This window comes from Rhinolophus ferrumequinum, chromosome 8 (assembly GCF_004115265.2).
Source record: "Rhinolophus ferrumequinum isolate MPI-CBG mRhiFer1 chromosome 8, mRhiFer1_v1.p, whole genome shotgun sequence".
Taxonomy (NCBI): Eukaryota; Metazoa; Chordata; class Mammalia; order Chiroptera; family Rhinolophidae; genus Rhinolophus; species Rhinolophus ferrumequinum.
This window is the reverse complement of record NC_046291.1, coordinates 4011116-4023677: the sequence shown is the minus strand read 5'-3', so window position 1 is coordinate 4023677 and position 12562 is coordinate 4011116. Positions and strand designations below refer to the sequence as shown.

Sequence of the window (12562 nt, the reverse complement as noted above, 5' to 3'; positions counted from 1 at the left end):
CAGAGCAGGGAGACCATGGGAGACTTGGGGCAGGAAGGACGTGCCCTGGAGCGTTTCTTGATGACACCTGGTGGGCGGGACTGGAGTTGGCCATTTTGGTGGCCATGGCAGCTCGGTTTACTCGGTATAAGTGAATTGTGTTTAACACAGTTATTAATACTTAATTATTTAGCAGTTTAAATTTTTCTTTACACTTCCGTAATGTCTGTAAAGAAATCCATGCTGTCAGTCAGTGAGCGTTGCCATAACTCAGGTCAAAGCAAGCCCAGTGGGTTTTCTGATGAGGTGTGTGGGAGCAGTCAGATGTGTTTATCATCTTGCTCTCAAAGGAGTCATTTCAGTGGGCATCTGACAGTTCAGAAAGCCACTGAGAAGGAGTGTCCTTTCCTTGGGGAAGTTTCCAGGTCAGCAGCTGCTGTGCCGAAACTGCTTTGTAGGAGACCTTGAGGGTCAAGGGGACTGGGGGTTCCTGGATGGAGAGAGCGTGTGGTGATGAGGGTTCGGGTCCCCAGACACGCCCAGGAAAGGCCACTGGCCCCCAGCATGCTCCCCTCAGCCTGACACGCTGCTCCCCAAACGACTTACGTTACAGCAGGTTGTAAAGGCGGTGACAAAACATGCTCCTTGGAATTTTTCAGTCGCTTCTCTTACAGCCGGTGTTGTTTAACAGTCTCATTCTCGTCCTGTCCACCTCAGTGAGGGCAGCAGTCGGCACTTAAAGGGTCAGTCTTAGCCGTGCACAGCTATTAATAAGGAGAGGTGGGGCGCTGTGTCCTCACGGGCGGGTCCCCACTAGTGAGTCACGAAGTGTTTCCGTGCGGGTGGCATCGCTCACTTGCAGGATGTCCCTTGGCGCAGCAGCAGGCCCCCAGGACTCACGGCGGGGTACCCCCAAGACACTCTTTGTGTTGCTGCTTGTTCACCCCCTGGACTGGAACGCGCCGGGTCCTCAGCGGTTCACTCTTCGTCCTCCTCTTCCTGGTACATTTGTTACAGTCGACGAACCAGATCGACACGTTAATCACCCAAGTCCCTAGTTTACCTTGGCTTTCTGTGCCGGAGTTATACATTCTGTGGGGTAGGACAGACGTAGAGTGACAGCTGCCCATCATTCGTGTCATACTGAACAGTCCCGCTGCCCCCAAATCCTCGGTGCTCTGCCCACGCGCCCCTCCCCGCCCCCACAGCTGGCAACCACTGACCTTTCCATTGTCTCCGTACTTGTGCCTTTTCCAGGATGTCATACAGTGGGAATCATGAAATCTGGCCTGCTCAGTTGGCTTCCTTCACTGAGTGGTGTGCATTTCAGGTTCCCCCATGTCTTTTCATGACTTACTGGTTCATGTCTTTTCCGCATTAATCAATATCCCATTGTATGGACGTACCACAGTGTATCCATCACCTATGGAAGGACGTCTTGGTTGCTTCCAACTTTGGGCATTTCGAGTAAAGCTGCTATGAACATTTCTGTGCAGGTTTTTATGTGCACATAAATTTTCAGTTTCTTTGGGTAAATACCAAGAAGCGTGACTGCCAGATGGTATGGTGAGAATAGTTTTACTTTTGTCAGAAACCACCAAACCACCTCCCACAAAGGCTGCTCCCGGTTGCACCCCCCCAGCAGTGCATGAGTGTTCCTGCTGCTCCTTGTCCTCACCAGCATTGGGTGTTGTCACTGTCACAGATTTGGGCCATTCGGACAGGTGTGCAGTGGCGCCTTGTCGTCATTTGCTGTTCCCTAGTGACCTGCGATGCCAGGCGTATTTTCACACACTTGTCTGCCATCTGTACATCATCTTCAGTGAGGTTTCTGTTCAAATTTTTCAATTTGGTTGTTTTCATAGTGTTGATTTTAAGAGTTCTTTCTATGTGTTAGATAAGAGTCCTTTGTCAGACGTGTCCTTTGCAAATTCCTTCTCCCAGCCTGTGGCTCATCTTCTCAGTGTCTTGATCAGCCCTCTTTGCACTTCTAATGATTGTCCTTTCGTGCTCGCCGGGGCATTTTTAATGTGCCCTTCCATTTGGATCTTGGGCTTGTTTGGTTTGCCTGTAATGTTTCTTTAGCCTTTTCTGTACAGTTTGGTAGAATTCCTGCGTGCATTTCAACCATTATATGTTGTAGGTAAATGCATCCTCAAAACCATTAACTCTTGATTACATACTTGCTCAGAAGCATCTCTAATTCTTACAGGTACTGTATACACTGTATTAATTAGGAATGGGTGAAACATTTTACAGGTTACATATTGCGGACATTCTAAACTCAATTCCAGTTAATAAGCATTCAGGAATGTGTAAAGTTCTTATGGATAGTAATTCTCCCTGTCCTGTGTCAGTGTGGACATCTGTGATTAACAGCTGGGGAAGTGATCAATCACCTGTTTGCTTCTGGGTTCATTGGCTGGAGTAACCATGGGCAGACTAAGCCCTGCTGGGCCTTGGGCTGGGGTGTCCACCTCCTGGATAAGACGGCCAGTTGTGGGTGGGGCCGCGTGGGCTGCTCTCCCCCCTCATGGGCATAGGAAGGGAAGCTGCCCTCTGCACAAGGCGTCGAGCACCCGCCCTGCCCCCAGCACTGACCCAGACCACCTCTGGCTCTGAGACCATGTCGCATGTAACTCCCAAGGCACTTACTTCATCACTGGAAGCCAGGACTGGAGGGGCGGATGGGCTGGGGAACGTAGCAGTGAGAACAAGGGAGCCAGAGAGCAGGTGTCGGGAGGAAGGGTGGACCGGCTGCTGCAGGACCCATGGGCAGTCAGCCGGCAGGCTGCTGGGTGCAGGGTTCTTAAATGGGGCGGTGCTGCAAGAGGACCCTTGGCCTGCAGCCAGGGCGAAGGTGCTGGCAGGAGCACAGCATGAGGCTCGCTGAGTCCTGGGAGGCCAGAAAATGTCCGCTGGGGTGCGGGGGTTGCTGGGCAGGGCTTGGTGCTTTAAGGAAGACCAGGGGGGCCTGGGGGAGGGGAGGAGAAGAGCTCCCGAGCATGGTGAGCGGAGCTGCAGGTGCCCAGAATGGGAAGGCAGGAAAGGGCTGGATGGAATTGTTTTCTAAACTACAAAACAAAAAAAAAAATGCTCATTGTAGCAAAAAGAGAAAAAAGTCAGCCATTATGCCATTACTCTGAGGTAATTGTAGTTGCATTTTCTAGGATTCCTGTTCAAGTTCCCTTTCTCTGGAACCCTTTCTAACCCGCCTCCCCTCCCCTCGGTCCCCCTCACACCCCATTGCCTGTGCTCACAGACCCTCTCCTGTCACCCTGGCCCCCGCAGAGCACTGATGTCATCCTGGTTGGTCCCCTGCTCTGGGTGCCGTGAGGGAAGAAATCTTGACTCTTGGTTACAGTTAATGTCATAATAGATTTACAATAAATATTTCTTGAGTGAAAGAACAACTAAATGGAAAAATAGCTGGTGTGTCTTTAAATCTGTTTATAAAGTGAGACCGCACTGCACAGGCCACTGGGAACTGCTCTGGTTCCAGCCTTTGAGCCCCCGGGGTGTCACGGGTGGCGCTGTCTGCACAGGTGCATTTGAACTCCCAGTTCCTGTCTGGGGGGCTGGGGGCCGGGGCAGAGGGCGCAGGGACCTCAGGGAGCCAGACCTGCTGTGTGCTTCTCCTTCCTGCTTTCCCAGGATACCTTTCCAGCAGAAGATTTGCTTAGTCACAGGGCACAGGAATTTTAAGGCTTTGGAGGTATATTTCCAAGTGGTTTTCTAGACAAAATATTGAAATTCACTCTTTTACAAGTGATATTTCTACATACTTTAGTCTACACTTGGGTATTGTGTGTGTATGTGTGTACACACACATATATGTATGTGTTTTTTAATCTTAGTGAGTTTTATAGGTTAGAATTGCATCCTATGTTTTAAAAAACAAACTGCCTTTACTATTACCAGTTTTTAAAAATATTTTTATTGCCTACTTGCATTTTTTGTGTGAAGTATCTGTTTAAATGTGGCTCGTTTTTCTGTTGGCATCTTCATTCCTGGCCTGTTAATCTCATCATCAAGCTTATTGGCCACTTGCTTTTATATACGTTACGCGGTTCCCTCAGTTACGTTTTGCCGTCATTGTTATTTAGCGCCATTTTTTTGCATTCAGAAGTTCAAACAATGTTGTAGTTGAATCTTATTCATTTTGAATTTTCCTCCTTCGTTGTGCCGTCAGGGCCACCTCTTGTTCCAAGTCCTCGGTAACTTCATCCTTTTACTGTTTAGCTGTTTGAGTCTTCCAGGAAGCTAACCTTTCACAGGTTGGTGAGTGTATCCGTTCCCTACCGATCTGAAGGCCAGCGCCACCTGTCCTGTCAGCGGCGGTGTCTCAGGACGCAGCTGCCCGGGCCACACCCCGTCAAGTTCTTTCTGCAGGTTTGGACGAAGCTTTGAAATCCTGCAGGAGACGTCCCGCAGAAGGAGGGAGCTTATGGGGTGGGGAGGAATGGCTTGACCCTGGGGAGGGAAGCCTGTGCTGCACCCGCCGTTCCTTCTGTCCCCAGTTACCAGGGAAGGCTGTCGGTTTTCCATGGGGGTGAGATGAAGAGCACGTTCAGTAGAGAATGTGAGACAATAAAAATGACACTGATAGCCAGCGGTCACGGAGAGCTCGTGATAGGCCAGACACTGTTGCCAGTTTGCTTATATTGTCCTGTGGTCCTTGAGGCCTGTGGCACAGAGAAGCCCTAGGTCCTGGACGGAGGTGGTGTCACTTGCCCAGGGTCCCCCAGCTCATAAGCACTGGGCCAGGGCACCCAGGGGGCCAGACTGTGAGCACACGCTGTGCAAGTGGCCACGGTGACAGCGACATGTGAAGCCAGGGATTATCTGACCACAGGGTGGTCTAGGCTCCTGGCCAGGACCCCGACCCTGGAGCCATGACCTTCTAGCATCTTCACAGCTTGACTGAAATGATCACGCGTGGGCCAGGCCCCGAAAACCTGGTGTCTAGAAGTCTGGTGGCTGGGCTCTGCGGCTCTCCAGGTGGGGGCAAGAGTGGCCTTGTCCACGGAGGCAGCAGCCTGTGCCCCAAGGGTCCCTGAAGGCCGCGCCCCCGGGGGAGCGGAGACAGGCCCCAAGTGCTGACCTCCCCAGGCTGGGAGGGCATCCTGCCTGGGCGCCCCTCCTGGTGGTACCTGTGTGTGAGACGAGTGGTCGCTGTGTCCTGAGGGGCAGGTACTAGCCGGTCCAGCCGGAGGAGGAGGCCCTGCTGAGGCCCGGATGTTGTTTTTTAAACATATCCCTTTGCTTTTTAAAATGAGTTCATTCCAGGGACATCAGCAATTTGATTCTCACATTACGCTTCTGTCTACGTTTAACATCCCAGGATGTAGTTAGAGCGAGTAACTACATAAGTTCACTCTGGCCACATCTGAATGCTGTGATGGTCGTAAACGTCCCCACAAACCTGTTCCCAGCCATTTGAACATGTTTCAGACTCTGCTGGTCACAACACATAGTAAGAAATATGTCTTACGTTGCGACACAGTTTGTGTACAGATGTGCGCACATGTATGTGTACACAAACGTGTGTAATTGAAATGAAAGTTCTGTGCAGGAATACTTACTAAAGTGTGTTGCACTCCCTCCTAGTCTCTTCTCTCTTTTCTTTAAGTGCTCGTTGCAACCCACCAACGTGATTTCACCCGCTAATGGTCATGACTCCCATTTTGTAAAGCGCCGTCCTGGGAACACTGGCTCTTGCGCCAGTGTTTGTGTGTTACCTGTCATCCCAGCTCAGCCGCGAAGTCTGAGAGCCCTGGGGAAGCCCTGAGGCGTCTGCGTGGACAGCCAAGCTCACAGCGACGTCTGACTGTCGGTTGGTATCACCCCAGACGAGCTGCCGAGCTGGGTAAGGGCGCTGAGCGGAGCCAGGCCAACGAGCCCCGGAGGATGGAGTCCCCACATTTTTCCAGGCCGAACCCATCGCGACAACTCCAGATACACACGTGCGTGCCAGCCTTGAGAAAATGTTTGACCTGGAATGTCAGTTTGGCGGGGTCGGGGGTCCTATCTGCTCGTGTTGGCATTCGTTTTTGCCCGTTATTCATCTTGCAGAATATTAAGAAGGAGGTCCCCACGAGAGGATAGGAAAATGCCAGGTAAATGATAGGTGACCCCAGAACGAAAGCTCTGAAATCAGGCAGGCCGTTGGCGAGAGGGCTGGTGTGGAGGGACGTTCTACTCTCGGGATGTGAGCTGAAAGCTGAGGGTCGGCTTCAGGGATGGGGGCGGCTCCATCATCAGAGAGCCCGTCGGAATCCCCCCCAACCCCCCGGCAAGAGGTCAGACGGAGTCCCGCACCTTCAGAATCGTTTGTGTGATGCTGTGAGAGCATTGGATTCGCTAATTGTGATGGGCAGCAGTGATTTTCAGAAACTACATCAGGAAGAGACTTGCTCAGAACCTTGGGGTCACCTACTTGCCGCCGCCCACGTGCCCACCCTCCCGCCATGGCCATTCTTCAGTCCTCAACCGGGAATGCCCCACACGTCCATCCCACCCCCGAAATGTCCCCCCTCCACCCATGTCCCCCAGTGAGGCCAGAGGCAGCTTTCAGAAAATGCCAGTTAGCTGGTGTCATCCCTGAGCTTGGACTTTTCAGTGGCTCCCCACTGCCTGCTCCAAGATGTCCAGAGCCCTTGGCAGGCCTGGAGCTGCGCCCCCCACAACTAAGACTGAAAGGACAACTCGACTTGGAAAAAAAAAGTCCTGGAGGTACACACTGTTCCCCAATAAAGTCCTGTTCCCTTTCCCCAATAAAAAAAAAAAATCTTAAAAAAAAAATGCTGCTCATAGAAGCCGCTCTCCTTTGAGACCTATAGTTATCTGAGGCCGGGCTGCCTCCTCCCCACGGTCCTCGTAGCACTTTGTCGGCGTCTTTCTTACGTTACCTGCATGTTCTGTCAGCCTGTCTCGTGGGGGAGGGGGAGTCGTGCACGTGTGGCCCTGCCGGTGGACAGTGAGTTCCTGGAGGACTCCGGGTCCTTGGCCTCTCGCCCTGCTGGCCCGTTCAAAGGTCACTTCTCATTGGCGGAAAGTGAAACGTTGTTAGTAACCAGTCTGTGTGGGGGGTACCGTAGAAAGCAATGACCAAGCCGCCACATCTCAGGAAGAGAGAGGGGGGCTAAGGCCGGGGCTGTCCCTGCGATTAGTGATACATTGTAAAGAAAGACATTTTGGGGATTCCGCCATATTTTGTGTGGCTGCCAACAAAACGTTGACAGTTGTATTGTGGTTAATAAATTCATTTAGATTTATAAGCATTGTTTACAGAACCTGTTTGCCTGCTGAAACTCTAACAGCATCTGTTCCTTCTTACTAATTAACTGCTAATTACGAATGAGCTTTGTGTGTTTGTCAGTGTAACTGGCTCATGCATTTTGTAAGGAACATTAACAAATTGATTTACATAGTAGTGGCAGAGCAATCAGAAGAGTAAACTGAACAGCAAGCCGCGAAAGCCCTTTAGCCGCTTTCCTTTGGAAAGCCAACTTTTGACGCTGTAAATGTTGTCAGTTTCCTGTTACCCTCCTTGTTTGGTGAAGGTACAGTGATCAAAAGCAGTATCGAATGAGTAATAGTCCAGTTAGAGTGCTGGGGACGGAGACCCCAAAGAGTCCAGTCTGCAGCCGTCGGGGAGAAGACCCAAATAAGTGGTCCCATGGGAAACACGTCCTGCGGGGGGGGGCTAGTGGGAATGCTGAGATTGCCTCAAAACGCCTCGCTTACGTAATGCTTCCCGTGATAATAGCACAGTAAACGTTTCAGCCTGCAGGCTGCAGGGCGCTTGGCCAGAAATTTGAAATCTGTTGTCCATCACCCTTTTGTCTCCTCTTGGGTTCTCAGATTTCAAACTCCGTTGACGCTCGTCATGTTTTTAAGAGCAGGCATTTAAAATTAACCAGTTTACATGGGTGATTCCAGAAGTTCAGGGCTCATCGACTTTGCAGGGAGATGATGAAGGCAGCCAGCCCCCTGCCTCGCGAGGCAGCCTCTTTGCATCCTAACAGCTCCAGAAGAATCAAGCCCCTGGGGTTTTCTCTAAAGCTGCCTCCTGGGTTAGGGATAAGGGACAGAGAAATAGAACCAAGGCAGGAGAGATGTGAGCACAAAAAGAAGGGAAGGAATGTGGTACCCGGTGAACATTTATTTTCATGGTTACCTCTACAAATATTTCAGGATGTGTCTGTTAAACTGCAGGTCATGAACTGACGGGCAGATGGAGACTGAGTTCAGGGGTTTTGAGAAGGGGTGAAATATGGTGACAGTGTTACATTAAAAAAAAAAAGTGCCAGTAAGTGTTTACTGAAATGGAGTGTCTAATGTACAGGATCAAAGCACAGTGCTGGCACGAGCCTTGAAACGGGCCTTCAGAAGCAGGACTGCAGGGAGGTGCAGAGATCTGAGCTTTTCAGAATGAGACCGTAGGAACCCGCTGTGCACCTGGGGCAAACCCCCAACCCTCTCTGAACCTCAGTTAACTCATTTGTAGAATGGGAATGATCCGCCAGTCCTCTTCCAGGGTTGTTGGGTGGATTCATGAGATCGTAGATAGACTCTGTCCTGCAAGTGGCACATAATAACAGCTCAGGAAACAGTGTCATCATCTCTGCATGTGTGTAAAAGTAAACATATGTCAACACCATGTATTCACCTTTATTAGATCATAGTAATTGCCTATGGGAGGAGAGTTTCCTTTTTCATCAATAAATTTATTACTCTTAACTTTAGATAAATGTTAAAGGTTTTAGCGAGCATGAAAATGGTAGCTGGGAGTGGAGTACAAGCAGGTAGAGAGTTTTAGGATGGAGCGGCAAAGTTCTTATAAAGCTTAATGGGTGTGTCACACGTTTACGTGGTCACTGAGACACCTGATGAGTGTCATTTAAATGGCACTCCTGATGAAGAACAAGCTGCCGCTGGTGACAGTTTGCCTCCAAACTAATTTTGCTAAAAAGGGAAGAAGACATGATTTGCTGTGACATTTCATACAGTAGAAGGAAGAATTGGAGCCAGGCTTTCTCAAGTATCCTTTCTTTCTTGCCATTTTTCCCGTGCATGAGTATTTAGAAAACTAACATAATTCAAAATGGTTGGCTCCAAAATATTATGAGATGATTTAAGTAACTACAAATGATTTCAGGCTGCAGTTGATGACCGTGTATGTGTTAACCACCATCACTAGTTACAAAAATAAACTGGTTTGAATGAGATACAGTCTACACTCCGGAAACTCACAAACTAGCAAGAAAGCCACGCTTGTCTCAGTAACCATCATAGGTATCAGGCTCTGCTAGTTGCTGCAACAGAAAGTTCCAGGGGAACCAGAGGGGAACATTCACCCTGGCTCTGCATTCTTCATGCTCAGTCCTCAGCTTTTCAGTGTTTGCCATAGATGAACAGAAAGCCTTTTGCTCTGAGAGGCTAAAATTGGTTAAATATTAAAAACACAAACAAAACATAAATTAGAAGCAAACATAATTTTCTGGAGACTTACAATGAAAATCCAGTTTCTTAGACTTTCTGATAAAATTTGCCATTCAGAAATGTAAGTTTGAAATAGAAAGCCATTCTTCAAGCTACCCACAACAAACAACATTTATTCAAGAGACACATTGTTGATATTTTAGTATTTAGCAAATTAACCATGTTGGATATTTAATGTGACAGGTCTAGCTGTCAGAAGACATGCATATGGCTTTTCTGTCCCCAAGGGACTGACGTCTGCATTTAGTGTGAAGCAACCTTTTGTGGGAAAAGCTTATAAACAATAGGCTGAGTTTGAAATAAAGTGTCTGAGAACACAGACATACCTTTTCCATGTAAATATTGTACAAGGGACTGCAGAAGGCCTTTGGGCCGTGGTCCTCAGTCTTGGAGGGACATCTGTACATGTCTGTGCGCACACATGCAGACACGTCCCCTCCATCCGCCGAGAGTCAGGTCCATTTGGGTTGAGTCTGGTTCCCAGTCTCTTGGTGATTCTCAACCAACGATTGTTCCTTCGAGTTACCTGGAGACGTCGCACACCCAGCACAGCCTGATGTTAGAGGAGCCACAGCCCAGCGTTGTGAACGGGCTCTCGTGAGGAGAAGAGGCTTGTTTCCAATCAGTTCTCCCAGCCATCCTACCTCCACCCCCGTTAGGAATCAATACTTTAGGGGAACCTGAGGCGAAGATACAGGAGGCTGCCGTTGCCCCCTGTCCAGGAGTCCTAGGAAAGGCGTATCTGTACTTTCACACATGAAATGGTTCCTTATTTGCAGATTCTCATCATTTGAAAGATATTTTTGTAGTTTGATTTCCACTCAGAAATAGATGTCACCAGCACAGGATGAGAGAAACTTATAAAGAATTATGAACTTCTCTTTTAAATGAGAAAGTCAATGAAGGGCGGCAGCATAACCAGAAAAGGGGAAAATTAAAATCTGAAATAATTTATGAGCAAAATAATTTTCCAGCTAAGAGTGTATTAGCTGTTTACTCAAAACGTTGGAGAGGAATGTTTGTAATCAGATCCTCTTGTGATCGTTGGAGACTCGCTGTCTCCCTGCAGCCCGAGGTGTCAGGTTTCGCCCTCCTGGACTTAGGTCAACATGAGGCACGTTCCCAGAGGTGACACACCTGTTGACGGCCAGCTTTTCGTGACAGTGAGCTATCCAGTGGCAACGATTCTGATGGCTTCCATCATTGTGATACCACTTAAGGAAACAAATGGCTTAGAGACACAGCACCTGCTATTTATGTGGGGAGAGAGGAAATACAGTTGTTCTTCTGCCATATTGTCCCCTTTGCCCAGAAGGAGTTGGGAACACTCCCTCTCTCTGGTCTCTTTCTCAGCTCCTTTTCTAGCTCCTGCCTTTGGAAGCCTTGCCACGTGATGGGTCAAAGCTCAACATTCATTGGCCCGGGTGTTACTTGCAGTCTTCAGACCTGATGGACTTAAGCGTTGTCATTCGGGCTGCGGGATGGAGTCTGTCAGAGGGACCAGGAGCCCTGTGAGGGGAAGGCAGGCAGAGCAGTGATCCAACCAAGTGAGAACCTGCTGGACTCATGAAGGTCCTGGCTGCAGGAGTGGAGGGGAAAGGACATATCTGGGAGACTTGATGGGAGTAGAATGGACAGGACTGGTTGTTGATTGGATGTAGAGGGTGAGGGAGAAAGAAGAAGAGGGACTGAGACTGAGATTTCTGGCTTGGCCACCTTCATAGACGTCGTTCCAGGCAGGAGGGGCTGCGCGGGACAGGATGAATGGGACCACGGGAAAAGCAGCGAGTGTGGATTTTCGACGTCCTAAGTTTCAGGAACCAGTGGAATAGCCAGAGCAAGCATGTTGTGGACGTTCTTATAGATGAGGGCAGTCTGCTTAACGGTGTGTATGTTTGGGGATCATCAGGACAGAAATGGTCATCGAGGACATAAGTGTATTTGAGGTCAAAGAATCGCAGAGTGAGAACAGAGGGTTAGGATGGCATCTGAGGGACACGGGTGTTACAAGAAAGGGCAGGAGAAGAAGAGCCCATAGAGAAAAGTAAAACTAGCACCAGAACAGCGAGGAAAAAGACTAAGAGACTGCTATCGTAGGGGAAAAAGAAGTTGGCTTTTTAAAGAGGGAGATAGGATAGGAAAAGGACTAGGAAGCCTCCGTTGGCTTGGGGGCAAGGTCTTCGATGATACCATACGTGATGGAGAGGAAGCTAGATAACCGGCTGTGGAGCAACGAGCAGGAGCAGAAGGTGCTGGATGGTGAGTGTACATCACACTTACAGGAAGCCCGCCTATGATGGAAAAGAGGTCCGGAAGTTACCGGTTAATATGTAATAATAAACGATGCGATAACGGTGTTGAGAGTTCCTGTTCAGAAGAGAAGATACCAACAGTCTCACTCGTCAAGAAACCTTGAATAGATATGCATTTATTTTCAGAATAGTCACTTGCTTACCATTTAGCAATTTATGAATAATTCCCCGTGTTTACCAAGTACTGATGCCGTGCGAGGGTCTGTGACGTGGCTTTACGTGTCTGGATGCCTGGACTTCCCCACAGGCCCTTTCCTGCCACACGACACTGGATTTCTGTCGTCTTCTACTGTTGCTGAAAGAATAAATTATTTCCAGCATCCGACCCTTCTCACAGACTCATCCTGGTATCGTTTCCTCATGATTTGCTGTCTCCTCACCCCGTACCCACCCTTCTCAAAGAGCTGTGGGTGCCTCGTCCTTCTGGTAACCATCTGTGAAGTCTTACCTTCACATTCCTCAGTGTGGGAAAGAATGTGGAGCCCAGAATTAGGAAATGTGTCTGTATCTAAGAGGAATCTGGGGTCACCACTCCGAGGATGAGAACACCTACTTGTACCTCCTCCTACAAGGTGCCACTTGACGACGTCTTAGCCCAGAGCAAGCGCTTGCTCCAGGGCCCCGACCACCGGCTATGGCGAGAGCTCTTTAGAGGCCTCGGTGGGTCGATTCGGGGGTCGAGAACGTGGGTGGGGAGATCCATCTTATTTCTACCAACCCCGACTGAAATCTGACGTCGCCTCCAGGTGTGAGCGTAGGCAACG

The 12562-nt window shown here is 49.3% G+C and overlaps 1 protein-coding gene across 13 annotated transcripts in view; it reads left to right on the top strand.

Moving 5' to 3' along the window:
• The window catches only part of AGAP1 (ArfGAP with GTPase domain, ankyrin repeat and PH domain 1), a 513101-nt gene that overhangs the window by 278281 nt on the left and 222258 nt on the right, over positions 1 to 12562 (top strand). The window lies entirely within an intron of this gene.